Genomic DNA, 19416 nt, shown 5'->3' on the forward strand with positions numbered 1-19416 from the left:
ATTGCACTCTAGCCGGGGCGACAGAGCGAGACTCCGCCTCAAAAAAAAACATGGCTGCCCAAGGCCAGCTCTCTCAGGACGGGCACTGGCTGAGAGAGGCATCGTGATTGCCTTATCTAACAAAGACGGTCAGAAATCCCAGGGCTTAGGTTCTGGCCAGAGAAGCCACAATGCAGTCTGGAAAGGCAGGAAGATAAGGGAGTGAGTCAATCTGAAACTCCAGGGTGTGGCAAGGACACGCAGACCCTCAGAAGCCTAAGAGGAGGTTTTGCAGAACCACGAGGAAATAACTCAGGGATGCGAAAGAAGGGTCAGGGCTCAAAGCAGTGGACATAATCAGGACAGAACGGGCTGAAGTGCAGACACAAGAGCAGATCAATAAAACCCAGCAGATCAGCAAAGGTAAGGCAGCTGGGTCTCCCTCTGGTCGCCTTTTCTCCCCTCCTCTCTCACCAGAAACCAACGCGTACATGCAGGGTGGAGAGGTTGCGTGTGCTGGGGACGTCGAGGAGCAGGACAGGAGGCACGGTCTGGGAGATCTGGTCTGTGTCTTGCGCCCTGGTTCTCTCTGCATTCCATCTCTGCCTCTCCTTCCCTTCCTTTTGCCTTTTTCTTAGCTGATTTCCCTAGGACAGAATTATTTTCTTTTTCGGACTGAATGATAAAGAAGTATTTGTTTCTAATTCTTCATTTCAAAATCAACAGCATAGAACTCTCTAAGAAAAAAAAAAAAAAACGCAAATCTCTAAATGACATTAAATTACACTTTTATTTATGTGCCCTTGAGTGGACTGTTCTACTTTCAGTCAGTAGATTTAAAAGGAAAAATAAATGTTTCTCAGTTCGATGTTATAGTTGGTTTAGATGACTGGGCTGTGCTACACCAGCACCAAGAGATATCTAGAGAAGTGGTTGTCAAACTTTGTTCCACGTTAGAATTTCAAACCTCGGGCAGCACCCCACTCCATGAAATCAGAACGTCTAGGGATGGGAGCCAGACAGCCGTAGTTTTTAGTTTCTCAGGTGATTCCAATGTGCGTCGCTGAAGACCTACTGTCTCAGAGGTGCTTTTAATAAGTCCCTGATACTTGCTTGCTTTCTTGCCACTTTACTTTCCCTCAAGTAGAATGTAACAAAAAAAACACCTTTTTTATTTAATTTTAGTAAATTAAATGAAATCCCATTTTATCGAGGTTGTGCTCTAATTTCATGCCAGAAGGCAACCAGCCGGGTCCTTGCTTACTTCAGTCAGAATAGCAGCCCAGCATTTCGGCATCCCGTAGTCAAGCAACGTTTTTTTCTCCAATGAGTGGTTGTTAGTTTAATCTTCAACTTTGTAACTTGGCATTTTAATTTATCCAAACACAACTTTGGACCCTGGAGATATTTGGACTTATTTACCCCTCCCTTTTTCACCAGAGTGAGCAGAAAGCAATATGGTCTTGACAGCACCGGACCTTGGTGTGCTCATCCAAGGAGAGAGGAGCCATCAAGCCGCTCAGGCAACATCTCAGCCACTCAGTAAATTTTTCAAGAGCTCACCCAAGTCCCAATCTCAGCTTCCTGATTTCTTTTCGTCTTTATATATGAAGGATTTTGTTGTTTGTCTTTAATTTTTTATTTTTTGTTAATTTTTTATTTCCATAGGTTTTGGGGGAACAGGTGGTGTGTGGTTACATGAGCAAGTTCTTTAGTGGTGATTTGTGAGATTTTGGTGCACACATCACCCAAGCAGTGTACACTGAACCCAATTCATAGTCTTTGATCCTTCACCCCCTTCCCAACCTTTCCCCGAGTCCCCACAGTCCATTGATTCATTCTTGTGCCTTTGCATCCTCATAGTGTAGCTTCCACTTATGAGTGAGAGCATACAATGTTTGGTTTTCCATTTGTTGTTCATTGTTTAATAAACATGATTGAAAAGACCAGGCTGCAGTAGCTCAGTAGGGCCTGTTTCTGAGTGCAGTCTGTTTTGCTGGCATATTCTCATGACCACTTGGCAAAAATGAGAGTGTATCATTTGCTTGCTCCCAACAGGTATATCTTTGGTAGCCCATAGATTCCTCATTTGTTACAGCCTTTAAGGAGAGAAAACATCTTGTGAGGAAGGGATCTGATTGAAGCCTGCTTAATCTGATAGGAAAAGCTTGAAACCACAGCTTAATGATGGTCTTCAAAACTATGACAGGTCAGAAGGAAGAATATCCAAGCTGCTTGGTCTATTTCCATGGAGGAAGTGAGCTTAAAGTGCAGTTAATTGGTAGTAGAGTGAGCCAGAGACAATAAGTTTGGAATTAAATAATAAATTTGGCTGCAAAGCCTATGGCATCTCCATTCCTAAAGAGTCAGTCTGCTGTGGTATGGGAGTCACAAATGGGTGAGTTACAATTCTACTTTGGTCTCCAACTCACCACGTGTTACATGGCTTTTCAGGGCCTCTATTAGTCAGCGTTCCCTGGAGAAGCAGAACCAATAGGATTATATATGGATATATATGAGGGGAGATTTATTATGGAAATTGGCTCACACCATTATGGAGGCAAGAAGTCCTCTTACCTGTCGTCTGCAAGCTGGAACGCCAGGAAAGCCAGTGGTATAATTCAGTCTTATTCTGAAGGCCTGAGAACCAGGAGTGCTGATGTTGTAACTCCCACTTCAAAGCCAAAAGCCTGAGGACCAGAAAGAGGCCTGATATAACTCTGAGAGTCTAAAGCCTGAGAACAGGGGCTCTGATATCCAAGGGCAGGAACAGAAGGATGTCCCAGCTCAAGGAAGGAGAATTTGCACCCCCTCCACGTTTCTGTTCTATTCAGGCCCACAGTGGATTAGATAAAGCCCACCCACATTGGTGAGGGTGGATTCTTTACTCAGTCTACTGATTCAACACCAAGTGTATTGGGTGTTTCTCCCAGAAGCACCCTCAGAGACACACCAGAAATAATGTTTTACCAGCTACCTGGGTACCCCTTAGCCTAGTCAAGTTGACACAAAATTAACCATCACAGGGCTTCAGCATCCTTGTCTATTGAATGAGATGTTGAGCTGGATGATTTCCAGAGTTCCTCATTACATACTAATGTCCTATGTTATTTAACAATAGGACATGTAGCCTTCTGCCTTGAGAAGTTTAGGTACTAACAAAAATTTTCTCTGAGGTCCCTTCAACTTCAACAATTTAGAGTAATTCACCAATGTGTTTCCTATTTTGAATAGAACTAATGTGTTTCTTATTTTGAATTGCAAAAAAAAAAAAACTACATCCAAATTAGATGCTACTAAGAAATTAGTAATTCTGTTGGGTGTGAAAAGAACACTGGTTACGTAACAATATAGTCATAATTGCTAGAGATACGTACTGAAATAGGTAGGCGTAAAATAACATGTCTGGGATTTGTTTTTTTACAAAATAATATATATCCAGATGTCACAAGATTTCTTTTGGGCTGGAAAGGTTTCTGAATATGGTATCTGTGTTCTAGAAAGAGGAATCAGGGGCCTGGAATATACAGATGTTGACAGTTTTGAGTGTTCTGGACACAAAACCAAGAGACTAGAAGTTTTGGAGGCCACAAAATGCTTTTTCTAAAGACCTGGAACATGAAGGTTGAATTTATCTTTTTCTCCTCCATGTTTTATGGATAGGTTGGTACGTGGAAATCAATTTCCCTTGGATAACATAGAAGTCCTGAGAGAGATAAGTGACTTTTCTGGGGATATGTGCTAATGACAACATCGAAGCCAGAGTAAGGATTGAAGGGTGAGGCACTAAGACTACCTCCCTCTACTCCTCCTTCCCCTCCTGCTGGGGAAGTGCCAAAGGTATCCCTTCTGTATCATTTGTCCTCCAGAGTTTCTGTGTCTGTCCAATATCACTTTATTCATTCTTAAAACTCTTTCTAGTGGTCAAAACTCTCCTTTAAAGAAAGAATAACAAGACATCATAGCAGTGAACTCAGAACACTATCACTGGCTTTTCACAGGACATTAGCAACTTTCTCACTGGAGTGGGGAGGAATGCTTGTATGGTAGATACTCCTGACAATGATAAGCCTACCCTGAGAATGACCCCGTGTGCCAGATGCACCCAAATATATGTTCAGAATTCCAAGCTAAGGAATTAGAAGTGGCCATCCCAGAGATCCATTCCTTATCTATGAGGAACATCTGAGCCCCAGGCCATCCTGGGTGGGCTGTACAGGGGATCAGAGTCCTTTGTTTGAGGTTAAATGAAGGTTTAGGCTGAGGTTGCTAGAAGGAGGGTGTTAAGTGAAAATGTTGTATAAACTGCATGCCTTTTGCAGGCAGTTGTGGTTCTTCTTACCAGCCTGCCGCCACTGGACCAGCAGTTCTCCTGTCCAGCCTGCCACCACTAGACTCTCCCCTGTATGTCAGCCCCCAATAAAACCCCAATGTCTCATTTTCTGGCTCTGGTTCTCTTCTTCAGCCTCTTGAACCTGGTGCCATCCCCTTTGCGGTTGATAGGGATTCAGCACATCACTGCTACACTAGAATAAACATGTGCTGTCCCCATATTAGGTCAACCAAATGCCATACCATCAGCTTTTTTCACTGATTAAAAATACTATTAAATTTTAAATTAGTTCCTATAAGAAGCTGCAGAAAAGGCATCTATAGGCAAACCCAGCCGGCTCACATATAAATCATCTGCATTAGTTTATTAGGGCTGACATCACAAAGCACCACAACTAGATGATTTAAAACAACAAAAAATTATTTTCTGACGCTTCTGGAGGCAACAAGTATGGAATCCAGGTTTCAACAGGCCATGCTCCGAGATGCTGGGTAGAGTCCCTTGCCTCACCCTGGCCTCTCATGGTGGCAGCACTCCTTGGCATTCCCTGGCTTGTAGCTGCATCACTCCAATCTCTGCTGCTGTTTTCCAAGGTGTCCTCCCTGTGTGTCTCTTCTCTGTCTTATAAAAACACCAGTCTTATTAAATTAAGGGCCCACCCCACTCCATTATAACCTCATCATAACCAATTACATTTGCAAGGAGCCTATTTCCAAATGAGGTCACATTCTAAGGTAGTGGAGGACTTCATCGTCTCTTTTGGGAGGGTGCAATCAACCCATAATACCACCCAAACAAATGACATTTTGATGAGGGTTCCATTTTTGTCCTCTGTTGTGGTTAGATTTTTGACTTTACATAATTTAGAGCTAAAAATTTACTTTCTATCTGAAGAGTGATTTTTGACAAGAAGATTGAGATAATAGCCCAGGTTCTGTGGCCATTGCCTGCCCTTTCAGAATCATGTGTCCCATCCTGCGTGCTACGTCCCAAAGAAGCCACATGAGCAGATGCTGGCAACACAGGGATGGCTGCGTAGACTGCAGCTTTAAGTGAAAGGGACCCATGACTCAACCCTGTAGCTTGCTCTTGCTATGGTTGCCCCACCCCTCCCAACTCCTTATTCTTCTCCCTTTGCTGAAACCGCAGCTGCCTTGAATCGAGCCAGTTTGATGCTGCCACAAATGAGCTGTAAATCAAATCAAGCCACACCAAACAAATCCAACCACCGTCAAAAGCAAGTTATCCAATTATTGTTTTCTTTGCAATGGGGAGGGATCATAAGGGCCTTGTATATCCCAGGGCAAATATTAATCTGCCCTGAAGAGTCAGCTTGCCAAGGAGTAATAGGCAAACAGGTTGGTGCTCATGAGAGCTGCACAGACCGGTAGTTGAGGATATTCAGTGCCAGGAGCAAACCCTAGCAGGCACCCTTGGTAAATCTGGCAAGCTCTGTGCCTTCGCCCTATGCATTCGGAAGCAAGCGTCCAAACTTTGGCTTGCAACATGCCCAGGGTAAGTCACCTGGCTTCTTGGATTCTGGACAGATTTCCTTGTGCCACAAGCTCACTTCTCTTTCTCTGCTTCAGGACTAGGTCCTTCGAGGGGATAGCAGAGAAAGTATGTTTGCAGAATCCATGTTCTGTGCCCACTCCCACCCCCCACCGCCCACCCCCAGCTTGGCACTTTTAGGAAAGTGGGAAGAAGTAAAATTTCTCTGCCACTGGCAGAGGAAGGACAGTAAAGGGAAGAAGAAGAAAATGGGAGAAAGGAAAAATAGGTATCCAATGGGTTAAAAAAATTGATTACAACGCTTAAAACTTATCACTGTAGTGATGATGTCTCTGAATGATAGAGAGGATGAATTTGGCAAAGCTTCTGGAATCTTTTCAGACTTGAGGTCCGCTCCACACACAGCTAAGTTTCAACCCCATGTTTGCTGTGGTTGGTCCCTTGACCTTTGTGTAAATCCTCCCAACTTTGCTAGGCCAGAGTAATGTAGAGTAAGGGTTCTGTCTGAGTCGCACAGCTCCACAGTGGCTCGTCTACTAGCCAATACCTTATGGATGCAGGAAAGTTGAGCAGAGAAAAAGACTCCCTCAATATTTAGAAACTAGATGGAGATTTCAATCCAAAGGATACAATTTACCCATCACCTTAATTGCTGGTACAGTAAATTGAGCAAGTCAAAAACGCTAAGAGAGCTTTTTCTCTTGATGCCTAAATGCCAATCACAATTTTTCTTAGTTCTCTCAATTGGCATCCTGGTTCCTGTCTCGCTCCTACTGTAGTGCACACTTACAGAAATGAAAGCTGCCTACATAGTCACTACCAGCATCCAGAAAGAGGAGAATTCAACACCATCTCTTTTTATCCCCGCCAGTTTCTGCTCTTTATTCATTAACAAATGGCTCTGGTTCCCTTTTCAGTGAAGATCCACAGAGGCAGAAGTCCCTGATCTGAGTCAATTCAACTCTGATTTTGAATGCTGACTGGGTGCTCAGCAGTAAGGGTTGAAAGGAAAAAGAGGAGATATGGAGAGGGAGGCAGAAATGGAGATACATTTGAAGGTCTGGCCTGAGAGTTGTGCTTGATAAGCAGAGAGCCAATTATCTCTGCAACTCCAGCTTCCCAGCAGTCAAATACTTGATGGGCAGGTTAAAAAGTGAGGCGATGAGGACAAGATTAATTATCAAGTCTCAGAGGAGGTGGATGAAATGACTTCTTGTTCATTGCTGTTTAATCAAAGAGAGCTACTGAACGTGAAATAATATTATCATTTCTGCAAGTAATTAGGGGAAATAACAAGCTTGTATTTTTTAAGCAGCTTTATTGTGATATACTTTATGTTCCATAAAGTTCATTTGTTTAAAGTACAGCCAGCCCTTTGTAGCCACACATTTTATATCCATGAATTCAACCAATCAAGGATAAAAAATATTCTGGAAAAAAATGATAATACAATAAAATTTATACAAAATTAAAAACAACATTGTAGAACAAATATTTACATGCTATTTACATAGTATTCACATTGTATTAGGTATTATAAGTAAGCTAGAAATGATTTAAAGTATATAGGAGGATGTGAATAGGTTGTATGCAAATACTGCAACATCTTATATCAAAGGCTTGTGCATCCGTGGATCTGGAATTCTGGTATTCATTAGATCCACAGATGTGCAAGTCCTTGATATAAGATGCTGTAATATTTGCATACAACTAATTGTCCATGGAACCAATCCCCCATGAATATTGAGGAACAACTGTATACAGTTCAATCGACTTTAGTATATAGATGCTCCTCTACTTACAATGGGGTTAGATCCCAATAAACTCATTGTAAGTTGAAAGTTAAAAATATTGTTTAAGCCAAAAGGATGTTTTCAACTTACGATATTTTCAACCCACAATTTATCCGGACCTAACCCCGTCAAAGAGCGTGTTGAATGCCTATCTCTTTTGCACCCTCATAAAGTCAAGAAATCATGGAACTATAGTAAGTTGGAGACCGTCTGTATTTACAGTTATGCAGCCATCACTATGATCTAATTTTAGAACATGCATCACCCCAAGATGTACACATTAGCAGTCACTCTCCACTTCTCTTTCTCCCTGGCCCCCTGGCAACCACTCATCTGCTTTCTGTTTCTATATATTAGCTTTCTGGACATTTCACCGAAATGGAATCATACTATATGGGGTCTTTTCTGTCTGGCTTCTTTCACTTGCGGTATTGTTTTATGAGGTTTATTCATGTTGTAGCATGTGTCAATACTTCCTTTTTTTATGGCTGAATAAAATTCAGCTGTAGGATTATACCATATTTGTATATCCATTCACCAGTTGATGGATAGCACACCAGTATTTTAATTAAACAGCAAAGGGCCATGATTCCTTTAATCTGAATTATACACCTTTTTAGCTGTACATGAGTTACTAGAACAGTTTTTGATCTTAGTATCTTAGATTTAAGGGCATTTAGTATTGAGAGCAAAATTATTTCTATTTGAGTTTGTGGAGAGTGGGTGTTTGCAGGATGATGTAATAGTGATAGCACGATAATGTCATGATATTTACACTTGAGTTTTTCAACTATCTTAATAGAGTGGGTGTGTATTTAAGGCTCTACTCCTCCCTTCTAATGATATAACTTTAGAATGACTAGAGTTATCTTAATGACATGCACTTGGAATACTGAACCTGCAGTTGTGTGTTCAGCTGACAAGTTCACAGCTGAGTGTGAAGCCAGCTATAGCAGGTCTGCCAGGGGTCTACTGGCCACATGGTCCTGTCTATTTGCATCAGAGTTGTCCTTCACAGCTTCTAGCTTAAGTATGAACAAGAAGGCATGGAAAAGAGGAGGGATTGGGGGCAAGGAGTTCTGCAGGTCTTAGAATTCTCTCCAGGATACATATCCAAGCAGTTCTTACTCCAGGTGGCAAACCCTGCGTGACCATTCTTACATGGGGAAGAGTGGCCAACTGAAGGCTCTACAATCCTGGCATGACCATCTCCTATCTTTGGGACATTGAGCCAGCATTGATCCCATCTCTTTCTCATCAGCAAGTGAAGATAATAATGGTTCTTTTTCCTAAAGATGCTTTGAGGAGTCCCATAATTCCTGGCACATACCAGGTATGCAATCAATGTTAGCTGTTAATAATCATTAGCATATATTAATTACTGGCTATTTCCTAGATACTGTGTACGCTCACAATAATCCAAAAAGGTAGCTAAAGCTATTTCCACTTTACAGGTGAAGAAACAAGACTCAAAGAACTTACATGTCTTCTCAAGGTCACAAGGCCAGATAGTGGCACAAGTCATATGTAGATCCCTTTTGGTCTGATTCAGAATCCTATACACATCCAGTGAACAAGGCTGCCTATATGTAATGAATCAGGTGGGCCAATATTCACACACAGTAATACACACAAAGAAAAAACTCCTTCAGTATTTTAAAATTAAAATGAATGATGGATGCAATTGGGCTACTTTGGAAAATAATGTCACCAAAACTGATGAGGAGGAAACAAAAGTAAGAACCTGGGATGAAGCAACTGGAACAAATTTGAGCCTTAAAGAATCTCGAACTAAAGCACATTATTTGGTCCAATGCTATCATCTTTCCAGCTCCAGAGAGCCAGATCCCCTGGCTTATGGACCAAAACAAACTACACATGGTCCTCTCGAGCTAAAAAACGGTACATCAACTCCTTTCCATCAATTAGAGAATGGGACTATTGTGCCCATGCTGATCTCTCAGTTCTCAGCGTAATACCTTGAGATGTTCTCATTATCAACATCACTTACCTACCCACTGCACTTTTAAATTAGCCTTGGGAACAAATGAGTAAACAGAAGCAGTTTGTCATGCTTCCAAGTGCCTGAAGAAGGCAGCTTTGGATAGCAAAACAAACAACTAGATTGAAAAACAGAAGTGTCAGCCTTGACACATGCTACTAATTGCTGCTTCATGAGAGTCGTTTGCTATGTTGCCCAAGAACAAGGGAGAGAATAGTTCAAGGGTCAAGGCATTTCGATATTCCCCAACCAGGCTGATGTAATTGGAAAACTGAAACAGATCTCCTGTTAACATTCCCCGCTCAACATTCTTCCTGATTAATCAGTGTAAAATAGGAACAATTTGTCTGCTGATCTTAAATAATCCTAAGCCTTGGATACTAAGACCAGGAAACATTTATTCTCTTATACGTTTAGGTTTTCTCAATTGAGATTAACAAGCACATAGAAATTTTCCACTTTAATTAAAAGAGTGTGTTCTTTTTCCACTCGTGGTGTTAGTGGCTTCAAATGCTTAAAGAACCTTTACAGATAACCACCCCTTATGGGGATTAAGAGATCAGAACAAAGGTAGCATCTTAAGAATGTTCTTAATATTGCAATCAATGGGGGATTATTTTTTAAACCATTTCCTTCAGAAGTCTAAACAGTGTCTTTTCATCACTTGGAGGTATTTTTTAATCACTGGTTCCCAGTCCTTTTTAAATTATTAGTGTAGACCCAGCTTGTAAATGCCCCTTACCATCAGGGGAAAGATGAATTTGCACTTGTGGCCTCTGAACTAAACTAAGCAGAAAGCCATTTTGTTCAAGTCCACTGCTTGTGGCCACCTCATCCCCACGTCCAGCCCATCATTGTCCCAGTCAACATGATTGTTGGCCAATTTCTGTAGACTCACATCCATGCCACAGTTACCCACTGGACTGGAACAACCGCCTGTGTTTAAGTGATCCTGATTTGGTCCTCTTGTGCTTGCAAAATCCAGCTCTAAACGTTACTATTGCTTGCTGGCCAATCAAGGAGACTCGGACTTTGCTTCTTTTTAAATTATCAGTAGTGTTATTTATTTACCTCCAAAAGGATTCCAAGTAACCTCTCTAGAACTGTGACCTTGGCAGGTTATAGCAATAATAAAACATATAACTTTTCAGAGTGTTTCACTGTTACAAAGCACTTCCATATACCTTCTCTTGTTAAAGTTATTACCTTTGGAGAATGCCGATTGACTGATACCCTTCTGATAAAGCTGGCAGGTAAAAAACATTTTGGGAAATAAGGGCACTGGACAAATTCAGGGGTAACCCTGTTAATCTATTGACTGGTGAACCTAGAATTTCCATGTGTTGGTTCAACTCTGGCTCCCAGATTGTGGTTATTTGTCAAGAATGAGAGATCTGAAATGCCAAAAACAGGGGCTCAGGGTGGGTATGCTGTCAAAAATCAAGGAACTTCTTGTATTTAAGAAATAAATTAAGGAATTTTGCCTGGATATCAGTGCCTAGAAAAGCACCTTCAGTTTTCCCCGTAGATTATTGTAAGAATATGTAAACTCTGGACTACTAGTTATAGGCTACAGATGAAATTGTTAGCCTCCTGCCTCCTAGAGTCTTAGCGGTTCAGAGTTGAAAGTCCCTTTCCTGGTCTTATATCCCTGATCCAAGTTACTAACCCCTCTAGGATTTTACGTTGTCTCTGCATAAGCATCCACCATGATGAGGAGCTCACTTCCTGCCAGAGTGGCCCATGCCATCCTTGGCCATAGTAATCTATTGACTGGTGGGCCTTAAAAATTAAAAAGTTACTTTGCCTTGTAACATGACCCATTTGTTTTAGCTCTGCCCAGTGATGGGCAATCGGAATGTCCAGTGAGGAACTCCTCCACCATTTTACTGAACCCAAATCTGCCTTCATGTAATTCCCACCAGTTGGAAGGTCTTCTTGTGCCTTTGGGTACATTTTTTTGATGAGTATAGCAGTCCTGAATGATTTCAGAAACAGGGCACAAAGTTCCTGAGAGCTAATACATTGTCCTTCCCACTCTTAACTTCTCTTTGCCTTCTATATCATCTATATCTCTCCCTTTTCCTCTGACATCTGCACCCAGCTCTGTTACAATTCTTTCAGAAATTCACACAAACTCCTACATAGAAGGTAGAGGAATTGCGTGAAAAGAGGAGAGGAACTTGGTCCAAGCCTTGACAAGTTTCCACCTCTAAAGCCTCATAGATAGTATTATTTCCCTGATGGGGGTGGAATGACAGACTGTAAGTATTTATTGTAAGCTTCAATGTACAATAAAACTACTGAATACTTTAACAGTAAATTCTAAAAGACCTCAAGCATCTTAGATCCTTGTTTTACATTAGAACATATTAAACAGAGAAGGAGCCTGACTTTTTCAAGAACCACAGGACCAGATAGAGTTAGAAACAGAACCTAGATTTTCTGACTCACAATCCAGTGCTCCCTCCACTGTCTCTCTGTCGAACACTGAAATCAATAACATCATCCAGGCAAAGGCCCTAGAATAGCACCCAACATGTATTAGGTGCTCTATAGGCTGAATATGTGAGTGAACAAATCAAAATATGAATGACCAGGACTCATTTTCAATGATGAAATTATATAGGTTCTCTCCAAATGTCACTTATGTTTCAGTCATTCTTTAATTAGCTCCCTATTTAAAAGCTTGGTTCTCAAAGTACACTTCTGACGATTAAATGAAATAAAGCATTAAAGGGCTTAGAAGCAATGTCTGACAGCTAATAAATGTTAATTACTGTCTTTCTGTTTTCCACCCATTTTTAAAAGTAAGATGATGCTGATGCTCTCAGGACTCTCTAATGAAATCACTTTACAATCCACTAGTGAAAGGAATTCTGGAATCGCGAAAGAATTACTACTATTTGTCAGTTCCTATCCTTCACCTGTAACTAGGCCACCCACACCCGCCTCTTGTAGTTGGCACCCATGAAGACACAAACAAAATATTGCATTTTTTTGCTTCCTCATCTGGGCTTGTGTTTACTTCTGACCTTTGGGCACTGTCTCCCATTCCTATTGGACCTGACGGTCGACTTGACTTGACCCTATTTGACCCTTGGTGCTTTTGCTCCCTCTGTCTCACTCTCAATCAAGATTTTTGTAATTCCCCTTTGGTTTCTCCACTCCTACCTACCCTGGTAGCTCTACTCCTAAACGAGGCCCATTCCTTTGACTCAAATTGATGTGTTTGCTTCTGCTCAAGTTCAGCCTGCCCAAAAAGAGCGATTCCCAAGTGCTTTATTGGATAGACTTCTTTTCCATTCAAGAGTTCCACATGCATAGCTACAAATTGCCGTCTGTAATCTCTATCAGTTGCCAGAAATGTCGAGGATTTCTTTCTGAATCTGAGTTCATCTGACAATCTGTCAGGACTAAAGACTAACCTTGGGCTAATATCAGTCAACAAGAAAGACACTCAGGAACAGAAAACCAAACACTGCATGTTCTCACTTATAAGTAGGAGCTGAAAGATGAGAATGCATGGACACATGGGGCAGCAGGTTGGGGGGAACAACACACACTGGGTCTATCAGTTGGGGCGTGGAGAGCGAGAGCAGCAGGAAGAATAGCTAATGGATGCTGGGCTTCATACCTATGTGATGGTTTGATCTGTGCAGCAAACCACCACAGCACATGTTTACCTATGTAACAAACCTACAGATTCTGAGCATGTACCCCAGAACTTGAAAGTTGAAAAAAAAAAAAAAAAACAAGAAATAACTTTGGTAAATTCATCAATTAGGATCAATTAGGATTATACCTGTGGTTCTGGTGTATATAAGAAATATTTATTATCTTTTTAATCTTCATGTCTTGTGATGAATTACCATTTCTTTGCTAAATTCATCAATGAGGATTATACCTGTGGTTCTAGTGTGAACAAGAAATATTTATTATCTTTTTACTCTCCCCATGTCTTATGATGAATGGCCATTTATTAGCTTCTCATTTGTTAATTGTGTATCAACTCCCACTTTATTCCACCCAGAATGTAAGTTTCTTCAGAGCATGGCCTTGACCTGTTTGTTTCCACAGTTCTGTCATCAGCACCTAAAATAGTACTTAGCAAACAGTAGGGAACCAGTTGGTATTTGTTGAATACTCAGTGAATGAAAGAATACATGAATGACTGGACTGGGAAGCAGAATGGAATGGTGATTGGAGCACAGCCTTCGGCATCAAAGAGATCTCAGTTCAAGTTTTGGATATGCTACTTCTTAGCTCTGAGACTTCTCAGAATTTCAGTTTCTTCATCAATAAAATAGGTAATTATAGTATCTACCTCATAGATTTTGGGGAGTATTCAATAAGATAATGCATGTAAAGTTCTTAGCATGATAGCTGGCATATTTTAAGAACTTGGTAAATGTTGTCTATTATTTTCAGTGAAAATCCTCAAATGTTGAAGCTTATCAGAGGTAATTGAATTATTTTAATATGACTGGTAGTGATGATTGTACTAAAGACAAATTAGTATAATTAGTCTGTCAGCAAGATTTGATTTGAGTCAGATTGACAACAAAATGTATTGGTCACACTCACCATCTGTAAAGCACTATACTAGGTTTTCAGGAGTGGGTGGGATACGAGGATGGATATGACACAGCTCCTTCCCTCTAGGAACACAGAATTGAGAAGACTTACCATGTGTGCACTGTACCATGCTGAAGAGACGTAAATGTGAGGCAGTGTACCTCCCACATCATCCAGTTTACTCTCCATGATCTGCAGGAAATTCTTCTAAAACACTCAGTCTCTACTTTGAACCCCTAGAATGACAAGAAACTCACCAATTCATGAAACAGATGATTCTCTTTGGGAGCAGTAATCACCACTAGAATGACCTTAAAATTATCACAAATCAACCACCCCATGATTTTTACACATTGATCAAATTTCTGCCTTCTCGGCACCTCTAGAATAAATTCATTTTGTACTTTTCTATCAGAGATCAGCAAAGTAATGCCTGCAGGCTAGATGCAGCCCATTTATTTCTCTAAATAAAGTTTCATTGGAACACAGCCAAGCTTATTTATGTACGTGTTGTCTATGGCTGCTTTTGTTCTACAGGAACTGAATACTTGGAACATTTCAGCCGACAAGGCTCAAAATATTTACTATTTGGCTCTTTAAGAAAAACTCTTTCGACTTCTGCTCTGTGACAGAACTTGAAGATAAGTAATATGCTCTTTCCTAAAGTGAGGAGCAAGGAAATGAGCATAGGACTCCAAGTGGAAGCTAATGTAGAATTCACAGAACTAAGTAATACTCTCACCTCCCCTGTTCTGGATGCCATACTTCAAATAATGTAGCCAGAGATCAGATAGCTCTTTAACTGACACACACTTATACAAGTGTATAAAAGACAAAATCGGTAAGTTATTTCTCCCAGGAGCTTCTATTAAATTATGTCTCCCCACCACCCCATCATGGTATAGCCTTGTGTTAGGAATTATATTCAAAACTTTACATCTTTCTTGTTTGTCCAGAGCCATCAGGCATAATTTAGTACGTATTCAAGGTCAGACAGAAAAATGATGGTAGGCACAGCTAGGATTTTGAAGAGAATGTAGAGACTCTTCACCTGCCCAGGGGTAGGGTTAGAAGAACAAGAGAATTTGTCACCCCCCCACCATCTGCATAAAGAGGAATTGCCAGGGCCCAGTGATAGCTGGAGTCATGACTACTTCACTGGACTTATGGTAGAAGAAACACAACCATGGCTAGCCCCACTCTCTGAGGCAGGCAAGGAAGGAGGGAAAGTGATACCCTGGCATGCCCATCTCCGTGTTCTACCTACATTGGGTAGAACCTACTTGAAGCTGGAGGCACAGGAGTCAGAATCACAGGGCACAGAGCAGGTAAAGAATAGGTATGGGAGCCAGAGCAGAGATGACAAGGGCTAAGTGGTGGACCAGACATTTCATTAATGCTGAATGAATAATAGATGAATGGATCAAGTGAGCCCAGGGCCAGTTACTCAATAAGTATTCATCGAACCGCAGAAACCATCGCTTTATGCCCGCCTGCCCCGAAGCCCTAACCTCTGCTGTCTGCAGTCCCAGACATGACCCCCAGCACAGCCCTTGTCCTGGTTGCCCGGTCCCTTGCTGGCCCCTCAGGGTTTCTGTCAAGAGTGTAAAACCAATCTGGATCTTATTTGGGAAATGACATAATGGAACAGGATTTGTTCTGAACAGAGCAAGACAACTCTAATCAAAGAGATAACTTTAAATTCTAAAATAATTCTTAGAATCTAAAATTTTTTTAAACAAAAAATTTGGTGTCACTATACCCTATGGAGAAAAATGAGTGGCTTCTAAGAAGCATGCCCCAGATGTCTGTGTCACAGGCTCTGGATACATCAGTCCCCTTATTATTAAATTCCTCAGGGCTGGCTCTCTTATGCTCAGATGCTCTTGTCACATGGTAGGCTTTGATTGTAAAGACTTCCAGTCTCTTGACTGATTATGCCAACAGCAGGAATGTTGACAAAGTGATGTGTGTGTGTGAGAGAGAGAGGGTGTCAATGGCATGAGGCTGCTGGTGAGCATCCATAGCTTCCTGCCAGTCACCTCCTCCTCTGCCCATTGAGTCAGCATGGAGAATATTCAGTACTGGCTTCCTCGAGGGATATTGAAGATTCTGGATTTTGAAGACAGAGAAAGCATTGTTTGGTCTGCTACTCTGGTTAGATTATTTGTCTTTGCTTGGAATGGGCAAGATAAAATTGAGCATTAAACTAGGAATTGCTGTTCATATATATCGAAGCCTATTTTAAAAAGTAGCTGTGGGCTGGGCACAGTGGCTCATGCCTGTAATCCCAGCACTTTGGGAGGCCGAGGCAGACAGATCACTTGAGGCCAAGAGTTCAAGACCACCCTGGCCAACATGGCAAAACCCCATTTCTACAAAAAAAATGAGCCAGGCATAATGGCATGTGCCTGTAGTCCCAGCTGCTTCGAGTGGAGCTGAGGGACGGGGGTTGAAGTGGCAGAATCACCTGAGCCTGGGGAGGTCAAGGTTGCAATGAGCCTGTGATTGCACCACTGCACTCCAGCCTGGGAGACAATGTGAGATGCTGTCTCAAGAAAAAAAAAAGCCATAGACCTATGCAGGTCTATTTGCGTTAAAGTCCTGAAATCATTTTTTTTCTTAGATCCATAACTCTTGCAGTTGTCCCTTCTTGCCTCCCAGACACAGGCCTGTCAGTCCCGAGTCTCAAAGTTCTTATAGGAGACCTAGAATTCCCAATTCATCTGTGACTGTGTCAGAATTTGTTAATTGATTTCATTAAGGTCTCCAAAACCAATTTCATGAAATCTAACCCCAACTAGAATGACTGGCAAAATTTGAGTAAGCTCTGTAGATTGGACGTTAATTTTCTGATGTTAATCATTGTACTACATTTATGTAAGATCATTGTCCTTGTTCTTAGGAAAACATACTGAAATATTTAGGGGTAAACATGTATCATGGCTGTGACTAACTCACAAATAGGAAAAAAGTAACTTATATGCAGAGAAGAAAGATTATAAATAAAATGTGGTAAAATGTTAACAACTGGTGTATGCAAGTCACAGGTATATGGGGTGTTTTTTTTTTTACAATTTTATTACTTTTCTGTAAGATTAAAATTATTTCAAAATAAGGCTGCCAAAAAAGTAATTCCAGAACACTAGAGCTGTTAACGCCCATCACTGAAGTGCCAACGTTCAGCCACGCTACATACTGCAGAGTGAACCAGAAATGGAATCTCCTGTTTTGTCATCTTTGAGCTAAAATGAATCATTTTCTCTTTCAGCTAAAGAACTCTCCTGTTTATGGAGGTGAACACTGAGGATGCTTTCCACATGAACCCTGAAGGTAAGGGGGACTTATTTACATGCCCCTCGGTCGCATCACATCACCAATCTGCCCTACTGTCCCTTTCATCCAGGGCAAGGGCTCAACTCTCTTGGTTCACAGAGAATATCATCTCAAACAAGTCAATGTCTACACTGGCACATTCTGCTGTCTTCAAAAACTGTTTCCATCTCCCCAGCATGTGCAACTCAGAAAACCTGATGTTCATCCTTTTCTCTGTTTGTCTCAAAAAAATACCAAAGCTTTTAATAGCTGATATCTCCTAGTGGTACAATCATGAGAGATTTTTATTTTCTCCTTGTACTGTTCTGTAGTTGAGAGATTATCGACAGTGACTGTGTTACTTTTATTATCAGAGACTGTGTTGCTTTCATTTTCCTAAGCAACTCTATATAAATTCTTGCCACAGCTTTCTGGACCCCATAATGTCACTGCTGTGTCTTCTTCCTCCCAGCCCTCATGGCAGGACTCATATATGACAGGCTCCAGATCTTCCCCCATTTACCAGTGGCAAGGAAACCCTAGGCTGCCAGGACTACCTAGCAAATAGATCATAAAGTATTATGACTCGATTTTACAGATGGAGAAACCAAGCCCCCGACTTGCCTCTGTCTATATTACAGTCAAATGGGATCTGGACCCACTGAGATGAGCTCCACATGTACAACTTTGAGGCTGTAGTCAATTTCAGAGAAAGTGAGGGAGCCAGGAAGATAGGGAACTGATGAGGTTATTGGTTGAAGAAAATTCTGGGCAAAATTTTCCTGGGATTTTGTGGGACCATCTAAGGGTTGAAACATTCAAACATGATAGCTCCCTGAGAGCCATCATGCTGCCTTGGTGTCAAGAACTGAGCCTGAACTTTCCCTCTGGACCAGGGTTTCTCAAACAACACTGTGGACATTCTGGGTCGGATCATTCTGGATTGTGGGGCTGCTCTGTGCATCGTATGATGCTTCACAGCATTCCTGGTGTCTCCCACCAAAGACCAGGAGGTCACCACCCCACCCAGCTCTAACAACTGCTGTTGTCTTCAGACAGGTCCCAGGAGGACAAAACTCCCCCCAAAAAAAGTAACAGTAAAATAATGTTTCCAGGCTTTGCCAAATGTCCTCCGGGAGAGGACAAAATTGTCCCTACCAAGATCCACTGCTCTAAGTTGCCTCAGCCCAGCAGGAACTTTTGTTTTTCATGCAAACTGACTGAAATTTATAGTGTTCAGAATAAAATTAGCAAATGCTTGCAGGAATGTCATCAGCCATCAAAATGTTCTGGGTACAAGAGCACCGCATAGCATAATAGCCCTGCTCAGGAGCGTCTGCTAACATTGGAAGTGGTGATTCAACCCATTCAGACTTCTCTGAGTTGCTTTCTCCAGTGCAACTGGCTTCTACCCCTTGATGCCAAATCCCTCATGCTATTTGCTGGAAGGAAAGGCAAATGAGGGAGAACAGGGCAATGCTGAATCCTGAGTGCGCCTTTCCTTTAAGAGTTTGAAGAGATCAAGAAGCACCAGTAGACAGAGCTGTGTTGCAAAGCTCTGGGGAAATTTGGCTACTACTTTGTATTTATGTGTGTATTCATTATTCATAGACATGTATTCATATGCAACATATTTGCACAAAATATTTGAGACACAGTCTCCACTTCACTTTATATAATTTTAACTTTTTACAGGAAATGGGTCACCATTCTAAACAGTGGCTGAACCAGAAATCCTTTTCTTAAAAAGTTAACCAAATACTATCGAGTAGATAAAGTGGTGGTAGCAGATTTACCTGTGGTATCCATTGGCAAACCAAGCCCTGAAAGGAAATCCCAAAGCCGTAGGGTTTGTACACACACTTCCTACTCATCTTTAAATGCCCCTCCAGGACCTTTTATTC

The 19416-nt window shown here is 41.5% G+C and overlaps 1 protein-coding gene and 1 long non-coding RNA gene across 4 annotated transcripts in view; one reads left to right on the forward strand and one right to left on the reverse strand.

The window, feature by feature from the left end:
• Positions 1-19416, forward strand: part of PRLR (prolactin receptor) — a 170729-nt gene that overhangs the window by 104914 nt on the left and 46399 nt on the right. For all 3 annotated transcript variants that reach the window (XM_008992156.5, XM_054246610.2, XM_017964592.4), the window contains exon 2: positions 17469-17530. The gene's annotated coding sequence lies outside the window, so the exon portion shown is untranslated. The remainder of the gene's footprint in view (positions 1-17468; positions 17531-19416) is intronic.
• Positions 751-10246, reverse strand: LOC144581475 (uncharacterized). Its single transcript, XR_013532343.1, has 2 exons — positions 2557-10246; positions 751-2078 (listed from the first exon to the last, which is right to left on the reverse strand). It is a non-coding gene; the product is annotated as an uncharacterized LOC144581475 (long non-coding RNA).

Source organism: Callithrix jacchus, chromosome 2 (genome assembly GCF_049354715.1).
Source record: "Callithrix jacchus isolate 240 chromosome 2, calJac240_pri, whole genome shotgun sequence".
NCBI lineage: Eukaryota > Metazoa > Chordata > Mammalia > Primates > Cebidae > Callithrix > Callithrix jacchus.